The 14,169-nt window shown below is 41.1% G+C and overlaps 1 protein-coding gene across 5 annotated transcripts in view; it reads right to left on the bottom strand.

Moving 5' to 3' along the window:
* dmxl1 (Dmx like 1) overlaps positions 1 to 853 on the bottom strand; it is a 70,211-nt gene extending 69,358 nt beyond the window's left edge. For 3 of the 5 annotated variants that reach the window (XM_084056065.1, XM_084056069.1, XM_084056067.1), the window contains exon 1: positions 538 to 850. The gene's annotated coding sequence lies outside the window, so the exon portion shown is untranslated. Of the gene's footprint in view, positions 1 to 245; positions 378 to 537 lie in introns of all 5 variants that reach the window. The other 2 variants (XM_084056066.1, XM_084056068.1) reach the window with 2 other exon arrangements.
* Positions 854 to 14,169: the final 13,316 nt, after the last annotated feature.

Raw genomic sequence — 14,169 nt, 5'->3', positions numbered from 1 at the left:
TGATCAACGTTTGCCTGTCATCTCTCCTATGGTACCAACATCAACACAGCATAGAATTGTGGACAAAATCTTATCCAAAGATAACAAAATATTCTAAGTTCTGAGTTCTGAGAGGCTAAATCTCATTAAACGGTGGTCCGTGGCTCACATGCCAAATACATAACGGGAAAAAGCGTTGAAAACCACTGCAGTAGGCGATTCTAAACTGGACAATATTGAGGCATCTGTTCCGTGTGGCAACTCACGTGATGAGGTTCCATATCCATACACCGCAGCAACACGGTGACACAATGTCAATGTCAACACCACTGGATCAGCGTATCGTCAGCTGAACTGTCTCAGTAGTCAATTTACATGACTTTAAACACACCGTCGATCTGAACGAAAGGCAAATCGAGCAGTTTCAGGTCAATGAATCATTAAGCTAACTTATACTGTCAAGTTGAAGTGTCTTAGCCCACACTGTACAGCGGCCACAACCATAACAAATGTAACACATGCCATGATGACCCGTAATATACGCAAGTAACGACTTACCTCGTACTATTGCTAAATTATGTCCCGTTACTCTTTTGTAGCTTTGCCTGGCGAGTATTATAGCTCTTCCTTGCAGTCTTTCCAGCTAACTAGCGATAGCACACCATAGCTTCAGCAGTAGCTCGCTAGCTTAGAACAGCAAACAAACCAGCTGAGAGCGTTTAATGTATGTCAACCATTCGGTAGCTGTCTGAGTCACGTTGCCCGGCTGTGTGTACAGTGGCTAACAGTTCTGAATGCAAACCACACACCAGGGAGTCCCTAAAAGTTACCAAATACCAGACACCATCCTGTCCTACCTACGGTATCTGTCTGTTCCTCAACGTTGGAGATGTGTCACGGTGACGACTGTTTAGGTGCAATGCATTGTGGTCCTTGTAGTCACAAACGTGAAAGCAGGTGAGGTGAACCGTGAGGTGAACTGAGGGGAGGTTCCTGCAGAACAGGCTCTGCAGGATAGGATGATCTGTACATACAGTTTTAAATTGGTTTATTACTAATGTTTGTATTATATTACTAAGATTAGAAACTATATAGATTTCTAGATATAACCTAGTCCAGTGCTTCTCAAACTTTTTTCATGTCAAGGACCCCCAAAATGATGAGGACCCCTCATCTCAAAAATATTTTGTGCCAGGGACCTCCAGAAGCAAATGATATTTTGAATAATGTTAAATGTAGGCTTAGTTTTACTTGTGCAATTATATTTTGCTATATAGGCCTACTCTGATAAAAGAACAATGAGTTGATTAATGATATTTTATTACAGTTAAGCCTATAGCTGTTTCACTGTGCAAGAGTCAGGTGCATATGATGTTTTTCATATTTGTGTTGAACATAGTTGTAATACAAAATATCTTATTGAAGATAACTTAACTCAGGTTCTTCCAAATAGAATACAATTGTATTTACTTGCCTCAGAGTAAAACAGATGGTTATGATGAGTTCACAGAAATCAAGTCATCAAGGCTAGCCTCAAAGGTTGTGGGCTGGTCTAGACTCTAATCTAGAGATCTGACTCAGATCTAAGATGCCCCTCACCAAAATGTTGTGACATGCATATTAGCTCTGGACTGGATTGAATTCTAAAACTCAAAAAGGAGTTTATGGAAAAGATATAGGTTGTTTTGTAAATCTTTGCGTGTATGGGGTATAGCTCAGTGGTAGAGCTTTTGAATGCAGTTCAAGAGGTCCCCAGTTCAACTCTAGATGCCCCCTGAAATACAATGTGCTAATCCTGGGTTTTAGCTCTAGTCTAGATTGAATCCTACACAATAATCAGAATTGATTTCATGAAAAAACACATACTTTGTAATCCTGTAAGGACATTTAGCACCAGTGGGGGTATAGCTCAGCGGTAGAGCATTTGACTGCAGATCAAGAGGTCCCCAGTTCAACTCTGGGTGCCCCCTCTCCAGAACATTGTACTTTTAGTTCTATATTGGATTCAATCCTATTACTCAAAAAGGATTTTATAGAAAAGATACAGGTTGTATTGAGAGCATTGTCTGTGAATTGTATAGCTCAGTGGTAGAGCATTTGAATGCAGATCAAGAGGACCCCAGTTCAACTCTGGGTGCCCCCTGAAATTACATTTTTTAGCTCTAGTTGGGATTGAATCCTACACAATAATCAAAATGGACTTAATGAAAATACATAGTTTGTAATCATTTAAGGACATTGTGGGGTATAGCTCTGTCATAAAGCATTTAACTGCAAATCAAGAGGCCCCCAGTAAAACTCTGAGTATTGAGTATAGTTTGTGATATTTAACTCAAGTCTGGGTTATATTCTATACAACAACAGGCAAACTGTTAGTTTATGGAAAAGATACAGTTTGTAATGTATGGAGAATCATTGCTAGTGGGGGTGTAGCTCAGTGGTAGAGTATATGACTGCAGATCAAGAGGTCCCCAGTTCAACTCAGGGTGCCCCCTGACATCTGAGTGACAACAAAGGTGGACTGCCTATTCAGCATAACCCTGTTCTCCTCATTTATCATTTGTTGTATGATGGCATCACTCACTGAAAATGAACAGAAGAACGTTCTCGTCTCTTGTTTTAAATGGCCACAAGATGTCACTATTGTTATATACTCAGAGGTACAGCAGTCTGCAGTCACACCATCTTACATTGTAGTGTGTGTGTGTGTGTGTGTGTGTGTGTGTGTGTGTGTGTGTGTGTGTGTGTGTGTGTGTGTTTGTGTGCCTTTGTTTACTTTTCAATGGAGGCAGGACTATGTAAACCAATAAGCTTTCTTATTACAGTATTATGATAAGTAGCTATGTAATAAGCGGGATAATATACAATCAATAACATATTTTGACATTGATGTATTTTGTGGCAAATCAGGGTGATACTACGTTCTGTACAATATGGTAATGCAGGTGATGCAGGGTACATATTTCAGGGTCTGCATCATCCTGTCAGGGGTTTATTGTGCAAAAAAATGTTGTGTTAACAATTAACAATTTGGAACTTATTTTACTGAATAACATTTATTTTAACCAATCTGTATGTTAAAAACAATATAGCACATCTACAGTGGTTGGAGGTAATCTCCCTACTCTTGCGTTGAGAAATGTTGAGCCTGTACCAGTAGGACACCTGTTAGTAAAGTTATTTGAAGCAGACCAGATTGGACAATGTCTTTATCCATATTTCTTATAGTTCTGCAATTTCCTCTCTCCTTCGGGAGAGGGAGACAATTAAAAAAAATTAAACCTTTCTGCATGTTCTTTTTTGACAGTGTATCTCTTTATCTATGGCGTGACCGTTGTCCCACAGCCTCTTTATTAATCACAGTGTGTACAGTGTTGCGTGATATTCTGCTCGCCCTTCACTGGAACGGGCAAAACACTTTGGATTTTGAAGGGGATGGCACTTCAAGTTCAATTAAAGAGCTGAGAGAGAAAATGGGGCAGACAGTCTCTCCATGAATAATTAAAACGCCTGACATGTCACTGACATTAAGGAAGGTTGGGGACATTCTTTTCCATGGCATTTGAGTGGTGGTTCTTATGGTGAACTGTTAACTTCCCTCATGAAGAAGTAGGTCACACAATGTTATTAAAGATGCAGTTCATGGCATGCTTCACAGTATAACTACTGTTAAATATTACATCGATTTTTCACACACGCACGCACGCGCGCACACACACACACACACACACACACACACACACACACACACACACACACACACACACACACACACACACGTGCATGTGTGTAAATGTTCAATAAACGCACATTAGGCGTACACTCATACGTATGAAACATATTCCAGGCACACACACTCAAAAACGTTCCATTTCACCCAGTGTAAACATCTCGTTACACTATCTCATATGTTTCTCTGTGTTGAGTTAGCATTCACGGAGTAAACAAAAGGATGTGTGCTTAGAAAATTCTTGATGTCAGGCAATCTGCACAGTACTCTTGAATTATCTGAGGATTTAATAGTGCCCCTCTCTCTGAGCAGAGAGCATGTCAACAGCACATTTTCTCTACTATTCCAGATGACTTCCATAATCCACACCATTTTGGTGAGTATACTGGGAACAAATACCTTTACTGTAGAACTAAGTTCACGCCATTCAGTACTATGACGTCATATTGATGACATCAGGGATCTCCATATATGGGCATAAAAGCAAGGGACACAGATACAGGGATTTGTGGATCTTCTGTTCTGGGCAACTGCCGGTCCAACCGAATTTGCACTCAGCACAACACACAGTTTGAAGTTGGTCAGTCAGATGGTGCTTGAGATATGCAGGGGACAGACAGAGATTTAAATATATATAATAAAATTTAAATAAACTAACTATGCCTGTTGGAACCCATGCCCCTCCCGTTATGCAATACCCATTGTACCCGTTGTCAGAATACCCCTTGTACTGCCTGTCTGTGTCCCTTTTATACTCATATATGGAGATCACAACTTCTGATTCCGCAATGCACTCCCTTCACCTAATCTTATATTATTCCACATCTTTAAGCAGTCTGTTACCCACTCGGTAAAAGTTGGAAATGCATGCCCGAGTCCGACCCAGTTATGCAATCCCTGTTTTATCCGTCTGTCTGTCCCTTTTATGCACAAATATGGAGATGTATGTATCCGTCTGTCTGTGTCCCTTCTCATCCCTGCTCATACAGTATATGGAGTTCCATGTCAGGCATGCCCAAATATGGAGTCATTGGAGACGGAAGACAAGACCCTAACAGCTCAAGATGAGCAGTTTGGTGCCATGTGAATGCTTTCCTTTGCCATCGGTGTGTAAATGGCTGAAAGTGAAATACCTTGTACTGTAAGGCGCCATGCAGTCCATGATGTCCATGTTTTGTCTGATAACACAGCGCATTGTGCCTGGCTGTGCTAAATCAATGATAAGATGATAAGATGAGCTGTCCCAATCACCCAAAAAGGTATGCCACTCCTCCTTAGAATATGATAACTTCTTTCCTCCTCAAATGGATAGGTATGGTAACATCTTCAGTAGTACAGAAATGCATCATGTGTTGGCCAATTTTGTTTGAATTTAAGGCAAAAAAGCTTTACACTAGGCGGAAATTCCCAAACTGTTCCAATCATCGCTAATTCACCTTACTGTTGATGTAAGAATTGGCTCTGGTAGGCCTGTTATTTAGTGGTGGCCGTTTTTCTGTAAAATATCTGTCATTTTCCAACATCTCCATGACCTCTGTGTAAGGGGTTGTATTAACTCACCTATACATTTAAAACTGTAGATTAAGGATGTGAGAAACTCCTAAATAAACGGGCAAATAGGTTATCAGTTTGATTGTCCTTTTTGTTTTCCATAATTCAGTGGTTCTCAACGTGGGGTCCAGGGATCAGGGGTTCCTTGAGGGGTCACCACCAAAATTTGTATAGCATCAAAATCAGTTTAACCACTTTAAACCTATACACACAATGCACGATGCGACGTGTTGTGAGCTTGTAGATTGGCTATTTTCAAAAGATATTGATTTGAAAAATGTGGAACATTTTTGAAGCATCACAAATCTTTTTTTCAGATGGGGGGCCAGATACATATTAATTTGGGGGTCCTAACCTTGACATGAAAAAGTTTGGAACCTCAAATTATGTAGTTATTCTGAATTTCTGCCCCCACTACAAGCATTTAATATTCTGACATTCCCTTGGGGTGCTGTTTAGTGCCCTCTAGGGGCAAGTCAATGTTTTTTGTTTCTTGTTTAGTGGTTCTGTTCATAAAGTTGCAGCTTTGAATGCTCCAGGTGTTGTCTATCAGCGTTCAGCAATCAAGTGATTATCAGCAGTTTTGCAGTTAGTTCAGCCCAGAGATAGCCTCGAGCTCCAGGCTTTTATTCTAGCCCAGAGATGACACTAGCGTTTACTAGCGTTGACTCCCATTGAATAGACCCCTTAACAGACGACGTCACACTGATAAAAAAAACAGTATGCGCGCAACCAGTGTGCGTGCTATGAACCATTCTGGCAGGTCTCGCAGCTCGCTAGGACTAGTGCCTCACTAGCCAACACACAAGAGGGTTGTGGAATTGATTGCGTGAAACAATCACCAATGAAATAGTGCCAATGTTTGGAACTATAACCATAGCAGCCCGCTTTGCGTGAGATCAAAGCGTGACGTTACTCTCTCTTTTACACTCTGGTTCAGCCACAGTAAAAGAAGGAAGCTTCAGTTTGACATCCATCCTGTTTCTGTATGCCCTTGAGAAGCAAAGTTTGTAAGTAAATGTGTTTATAAGTCTGTTTTGGTAAATGTATAGTGATAGTATGTACTTTTATTTACTGGTTTGAGTGGTTTCTTTGGACAACGTGTATTGCTATGCCATGCTTTCTGGTCCCTGATTTGTGTTTGTGATCTTTTGTACCTACATTGGTTATACTTACCTGTGATAATTGATTTTTACTGTATAGTCACCTGGCTTTATGCTAGCTCACCTGTATACCTACCTACCTTAGATTAACCTGTGTTTGTGCATACCTACCTAGTACCTACCTATTTTACCTACCTGTTTTGTCCCTTCCTGTGATGTTTTATCTATTAATGTATAGATTCTCAGTCGTGTTGTCATTTCGTTTCATTACTTTAGTGATAACTCATTATGCTTTTATAATTAATTTGTCTGATAATGCTCATTTGTTTAATGTTCATACAAATTGTGTAATGTTAAGTGGAACACTCTATATTTTCTTTTATAGTTTCACAGCTTCTATTAAAGATTGTCAAGTCAGCTCCTGTCTTGGCTGCTTTTGTAGAAGAGTGTTTAGCTCGCTGGATAGCCACATAAATACATGTGTGGCTATTGCCTTTTCTCTTATATTTTGTTTCCCTTCACAGACCTCACAGACCTTTCAATGATGCCCAACGACACAATGGGTAGACCTGTGCGTGTGTGTGTGTGTGTGTGTGTGTGTGTGTGTGTGTGTGTGTGTGTGTGTGTGTGTGTGTGTGTGTGTGTGTGTGTGTGTGTGTGTGTGTGTGTACAGTATGTGTCACAGAGAAAACATAATTGAAAAAGTGTTACACGCATGTCTGGAGGAAGCAGGAGGACAAATTCAAAACGCTCAGGTGACAAAAATTGGAAAAAAAAACAGCAACACTTAAAATCCTCAAAATGTTTGCTACACCAAGAAATACCTTCTTAGAATAAATACAGTAACTCTCACAGCCACAGATTCTATCTGTCAGCTTCCATATTCAATTAAACTGCTCACAAAATGTAAGGAAACTTGAATTTGGGCCATTATATCTCCCCTTTACTAATACCAATCAGTAAAGTGTTACATATCATTTGTATCGGTGATTAGTCACCGTTACAACGAGGTACAGCTTGTAAGCATTGGGCATTCATGGAATGAGCAACACAGGCAAACGTGTGGGTAGCGCCGAGCAAAAATGTGCCAAAATCACCCAATATGCTTTTGCAGGTAATCGCTCTTGTTTTGAGCAACCTGCCAGCACACACCTGCTGAGAGGTGGGTTCTACAACTTTGCGTTCTGCAACATGGGTTCTGCAACTTTGTTGAGTTTGTGTATGCTCCAAGCAGCAACACTGCCCCCATAGAAAGATGCCACGTTTGTCCCTTCAGGATAAGGCCCGTGCAATAGGGCAAGTGAAGCTGGTGTTCCGTTACGCAGATTACGCATTTATTTGATGTCAGCCCTGGTAGCATTTGCAGGCCGGTGTGTGCCAGTCAAAGGTGTGTGTCTGGCACCTGAGCATGGGCCCTGCAACTTTGACATCTGTATTTGGTACCGTTGTGCAAATCTTGCCTGTAAATCTATGGTTCCTCAGTGAAGCAAGGGTTCTGGGTTGTTGTCTTCCTTGTTGACTTCACCAGTCTCACTGAACTTAATCCTAAGTTTGGAAATGGTACCAGGGCTAACACCAAATAATGCTGTCACTCTGCATAACGGAACACCAGCTTCACTTGCCCTGTTGCACGGGCCTTATCCTGACAAAAGTGGCATCTTTCCATGGGGGCAGTGTTGCTGCTTGGAGCATACACAAATTCAACAAAGTTGCAAAACCCATGTTCAGGTGCCAGTCACTCACCTGTGAGACAGTCACACACCTGTGACTGGCACACACCTGAAGCCCATTGAATGTCATGAATGTCACAACATTGAATGTCAGCAGAAAAGTCTTAACAGGCCATTTTGGCACATTTTTGCTTGGCGCTACCCACACGTTTGCTTGTGCTGCTCATTCCATGAATGCCCGATGCTTACAAGCTGTACCTCGTTGTAAAGGTGACTAATCAACGATAAAAATGATATATAATGGCCCAAATTCAAGTTTCCTTACATTTTGTGAGCGGTTTATATAATCAGCATAATTTATTGCCTGATTCCCCCATTTAATATCATTGGCGAAGTTTGGGACATGACCACCGTTCAGAAAGCGCATTCATTGGTTCAGAGTGGGTCTAGCAGGTTCTCCACCCTACACATCCTTAGGATACACGCCAAGTGTGAAGCCGATTGGATGAGTGGTTCTGGAGATATGCGGGTCGGTTCTGGAGAACCACTCAGCCAATCAATTTCACACTCATCACTGTACTTCCTTGAATCCTTGATAATTCCTTGAGCAGTATCTTCTGCCAGGTGTGAAGTTGATTGAAAGAATGTCCCTTCTTGAGATATGCGAAGAAACTGAAATACAGTTCATACAGAGATTCCTGGAATTTATGGACTATGACATTGCCCACAGAAACACGTGTTGTTTTACAGAGGGGCAGTTCTGGAGAACCACTCGATCAACTTCATACTTGGTGGTTGTACTGCTGAGGACCCAAAGATGTGCAGTGTTGACTCAAGTGTCGGGTCAATCGGACGAGCGGTTTGTGAGTTACGTATGGCCGGGCTGGTTCTGGAGAGTTACTCATCCGATCAACTTCAGACTGCACTCCTTGTGTCCTCAGCAATACACCCATCAAGTGTGAATTTGTTTGTTTGATCAAGGTTCTAGAGATGTGCGACAGACAGACAGACAGACAGACAAACCGTACATACAGAAATTCCTGAAATTTATATTTAGATGTAATCTTTGTATTGTGCATTGTTTTTGTTATCATTTATATTCATATAAGTATCCATTTGTAAGTATGTAGTTTAACCAAGGGTTTGCCACTCTCTAGATCTCTGCTGAATGGGTGGACTCACCAAGGCCATTGCTACCCCACCACTGGGATCAGTGGAGTGTGGGACTGTATGTGAGAAGAGAAAATCCTTCCTGGTAACTCCAGACTCCAGATTTTCAGCATGTTTACAAAGGTGGGTGGGTTTGTTTTTCATTGTCCTTTAACTAAAAGTTTAAGCTGTCAATTTTGAGAAACATGCTTTCAGCTACAGTATGCCGCACCATTCTCTTGGAATCTGTTACAGCATGACTAGATAACCTCATTGATCATTTTCATAAATTGGACACCTAGGCCTGTTTCACAAAGGCAGAATTAAATAATCCTGGATTTAAGCCAAATCCAGGTTTGACAAAGTCTGCTTAGTACAGCCTGGTTTATTCCATTCCACTAACGCCAAGCCAGGCTGAGAACCATGCCGTGGAGCACAGATTTACTGATCCTACCAGGAATTAAGCTTATAAAAGAAATACTGCTGCTGTGATAAAAGAGAAAATTGCGAGTCGCAATAGTGGATAGACTGAATGTTCAAGTACCCCCAAAATATATAGGCTACATTTAACCACTGCTCTTAACTTAAACTCCATAATTAAATCGTCATATAAATAAATATAATATAACAGAATTCTTAATACTGTAAGCATAATAATATTAATATGTTATATAACAATCAGTAGCAGTAACATTGAGTAAGTATTCATTTTTACAAAAAATAAACGGGATGTAGGCCTATTTGATTCTCCTTAACCACTTGAAACCCAGCAAACCTACTCTGGGGGAACATTCGCCAAAAATAGCCGATCTACAAGCTTACTTGCGTTGCGTTGCCAAAGATTGTTAATTTCCGTCTTGAGCGTTGCAACGCATTGTGAGCTTGTAGATCGGCTAGATTGGCTGTAGGTGTAGGCTTAAAAGTGAAAAACGAGCGTTGTACAGTGGTGTGTTTGATCAATTGAGGTTTAAGTGTTTCAGATTAAACTATTAGATTATATTGAATTGCATAATTTAAAAAATAAAATGACAAACAATCAAGCTCTGAAGATCAAGCCTAGTTTTGTATAATTTGAATAGATCACTCCAACGTGCACAGTAATTGAATTCAAGTGACATCTCCGCAAGGCTCAATATTGCACACGCACGCATCCATTTGCGTCTCCACTCCATGTTCATAAATAAATCCAAACTAACAAAAGTAATCCAATAACTCCTCAGGATAGACCAAGAATCCATAGTCCTGGAAATAATCCACAACTCAGCTAACCCACAAATCTCACTGGTATAATGACATTGATATATTCCTGTGCGTAGCTTAACTCCAGTGATTGTGGCATGCAGTTATATATAGGCCTATCACAAAAATAGGTCTATGTCTATCAAAATGGATCACCATAAGCAGTAAACTATGGTCTATCATAGTCCATCATCATCATCATCATCATCATCATCTGTTTAAAGTCTGCTTTCCAGGCACCGCTGGGTTGGCCTGGATTCTCGCTATGGCTTTCTTCTACCGGGAACGGCCCATGGCCATCTCGTGATTGAGTGCTTTCATGTCCGCTAACACGGTCGTCTGCCAGGTCTTCTTAGGCCGGCCAGTGGGTCTTGTCCCCTCCAAGTTAATCGACATTACTTTCTTCACCCAATCATTCTCTTCCTTCCTTGCTACTGTACATGCCCATACCATCGCAGTCTGCCTCTCCTCACCACATCCACTATGGCCTCCACTCCCATCTTCTGTCTCAGCTCTGCACTGGTCATTCTCTCCCTCAGTGACACACCGCACATCCATCTGATCATCCTCATCTCTGCTCTGTTCAGCCTCTGTTCATGCTCCACCCTCAGGGCCCATGTCTCACTTCCATACGTCATGCCACTTCTGACGCAGGCTGAGTACACTTGCCCTTTCATCTTCAGGGATGGGGCCTTGGATGTTAGGAAGGACATGAGTTCCCTGAACTTCTTCCATCCACTTCTCCACTTCTATCACAGCAAAAATAGCCGATCTACAAGCTCACAAGCTGTCATGGTGAGGTTGTGCAGCCTATATATTTTCGTTATTTGATGTATAATGAATGAAGTGTATATAGGGCTTAAGTCCTTTAATGTCATTGTCTACCTGTATAATATTTGTATTCGTCTGCATTAAAACCTCATAAGGCCACATAAACACATAAGAATTGAATAAGTGTGGAAAAACTCATTGGTTTGTGTTCAGATTGATCAACATTAATGAGCAGTAAAGGCAATAGGATTAGTTAAACCTGGCTGTTAGCTTACCAGGCTAACTTCACAGCTACATTTCCATGGTAACTAACGTGGCATTGCTTTCATGAAACCGAGTCAGGATAAACATATCCAGGGTTAACTGGCTAAATTAATCAGGCGAGATAACTCAGCTTTCATGAAACCGATTCATGGCTGATCCTGGATAAATTAAGCCAGGATAGCCATGGATACACATAAAAGATACAAATAAATACATTAAAATAAAAAATATAAAGAAACTAGACGCGTCGCAATTCTGGGAAATTGCAAAGTGTGGTTGCGCCGACGCGGGTCGCAGGCGACCGCCGGGACATGAGGAATACGCCGGGAGGATTACCGTCGGAGGCCGCGTGACGTGCGATCCCTCGTTCGTGAATCGTGACACGTGCCGTTTTGATTTGAGGAAATAGGCCCCTCCCACTAAAGAAACAGGCCCCTCCCACAAATGTAGCGGGCCAATAACATCGTCATGTCACTCCTGAGATCACTTGCTTTTCTTTTTGAGAGAACTGATCCCCCCAAAAATCATGTTTTTGCATCAAACGGTTACATTTTGCACATTTGTGGCGCCTCCTATGGATCAAAGTGGAAATGCTTTTGGGGATTTGTTGAGTAAACCACCCTCAACATGTGATTCAAATTTGGGATTGATTGGACGTTTCGTTCGTGATTTTTGGCATTCTTTGTAAAATGAGCCCCTCCCACTAACTGTGGAAGCCAATTACGGACGAACGGTAGGGACTATCAAAATGCCGTTTGGATATGTTTATTGCTAGGGTCCAGAGATCATGTGTACCGATTTTTGTGAGATTTGGACAAAATCTGTAGGAAAAGGTGCAAAAACTGTATTTTGCAGGCATCCAACGGTTACATGTTGCACATTTGTGGCGCCCTCTACGGATCAAAGTGTAAACGCTTTTGGGTATTCGTTGAGTAAACCACCCTCGACATGTGATTCAAATTTGGGATTGACCGGACGCTTCGTTCGTAAACTTTGGCATTTTTGGTAAAACGGGCCCCTCCCACTAACTTTGGAAGCAAATTACGGACGAACCGTGAGGACTATCAAAATGCCGTTTGGATATGTTTATCGCATGGGTCCAGAGATCATGTGTACCGTTTTTGGATAAAATATGTGGGAGGAGGAGCTAAAGGTGTGTTTTGAAGAAAATTCAAAATGGCGGAAAATCTATCCAGACGCAAATGGGCGTGGCCTATATGGGGAGTTGCGTCATGACCCAAGGAATCTAGGGGTAAATATATTTTATTTTACGACCTACGGTTCAAAAGTTATAGGCCAAAAGGTAAAGTGGGCTGTTATAGCGCCACCATGTGGCCGACTGGTGTAATTTTGTTTTTTAAATAATTTGTCAATAAACTATGAACCTTCCCTCAAAGTCTTGTAACTCTAGCCCTTGCGGTTTCCGAGACAAAAATACTTGAATGGGAGTTTTTTCATTTTCCCATTAAAGGACGACTTCACCACTTTTCAACATATCTTCATATAATAGGTCCTCACTAATGCTCATGATAAAATGATACCATTTTTTTCTACTTGGTCTGTGTCTCATAGGAGGGCTGTGGACAGTCCAGAAACCCGTCTACCAGTGACATCATCGTTAGGCAGGATTTTTCCCCCCCAAAAGATTACAATTTTTTTATTCAGATTTGTATTAAGGCGAGAACAATGGGATCTATTATTGCATTGCAACTTTCCAGGAATACAAAGCCTGCAGTTTCTATTAGCTTGGATTCCCCATCGATGATGTCACTGGTAGACGGGTTTCTGAACTGTCTACAGCCCTCCTCTGAGACACAGACTGATTAGAAAAAAATTGTATCATTTTATCATGAGCATTAGTGAGGACCTATTATATGAAGATATGTTGAAAAGTGGTGAAGTCGTCCTTTAAAGTGGATGGGGACATTTAATGCACTAATAAATCAATATCAATTAAACTATGTAACCAATCTCTTAGCAAAGTACAAGTGCACGATTCCCGTTGAAGCCGTTCATTTTGACATATATAGCACGAAATTGGGGGAAAAAAAGCGTGCCAAAATAAAGTTTATCTAGGAAGAATAAAGTTTATAGATTACTATAGTCTGAGTAGCTCCCTAAAAAGAGGGGGCACCCAGATTTGAACTAGGGACCTCTTGATCTGCAGTCAAATGCTCTACCACTGAGCTATACCCCCTCTCTCTGCACTGCATGGCAATGTTATTTTTAGATGACTTTGTCCTGTGGATTACTTGGCATGGCAGCCATGGGGCCTCAGCTGTTTAACAAATGCATATTCCCAGGTTGACGCTCTGCACTCCTCACTATATGACAGCCTATGTGTATTTGTAAACTATGTTCTTGTGACTAGAGTAGACCATCTCATAAATGACTATTCTACAAATATTTTGTTTCATCATGTAGTCCACCAGTATAGCCTACACAATTTTTGTTCTCGCCAGGCCGAAAGGCATGGCCGAGACTGTTTTGCACCGTGTGTGTGTGTGGTTCCGTTTTTTGCAAAATATTTTTTTTGACAGTAGTCCTATGGATTATGTCCAAACATCACGCAAATCGGTACACAGTATCTCTATAGTCTTTAAACAAAACGGATGTTTCAGATTTTTCAAATTCCATCCTGATTGGCTAAGATTGGCTTCCAAAGTTTACAGGAGTTTGAACAAAATGCCTCAAATCATGAACATGTGAAATT

The sequence above is a fragment of the Gymnoscopelus microlampas genome (genome assembly GCF_963454915.1).
Source record: "Gymnoscopelus microlampas genome assembly, chromosome: 4".
NCBI classification, from domain to species: Eukaryota; Metazoa; Chordata; class Actinopteri; order Myctophiformes; family Myctophidae; genus Gymnoscopelus; species Gymnoscopelus microlampas.
The sequence above is the reverse complement of the archived record's forward strand: the minus strand, read 5'-3'. Positions and strand labels throughout refer to the sequence as shown.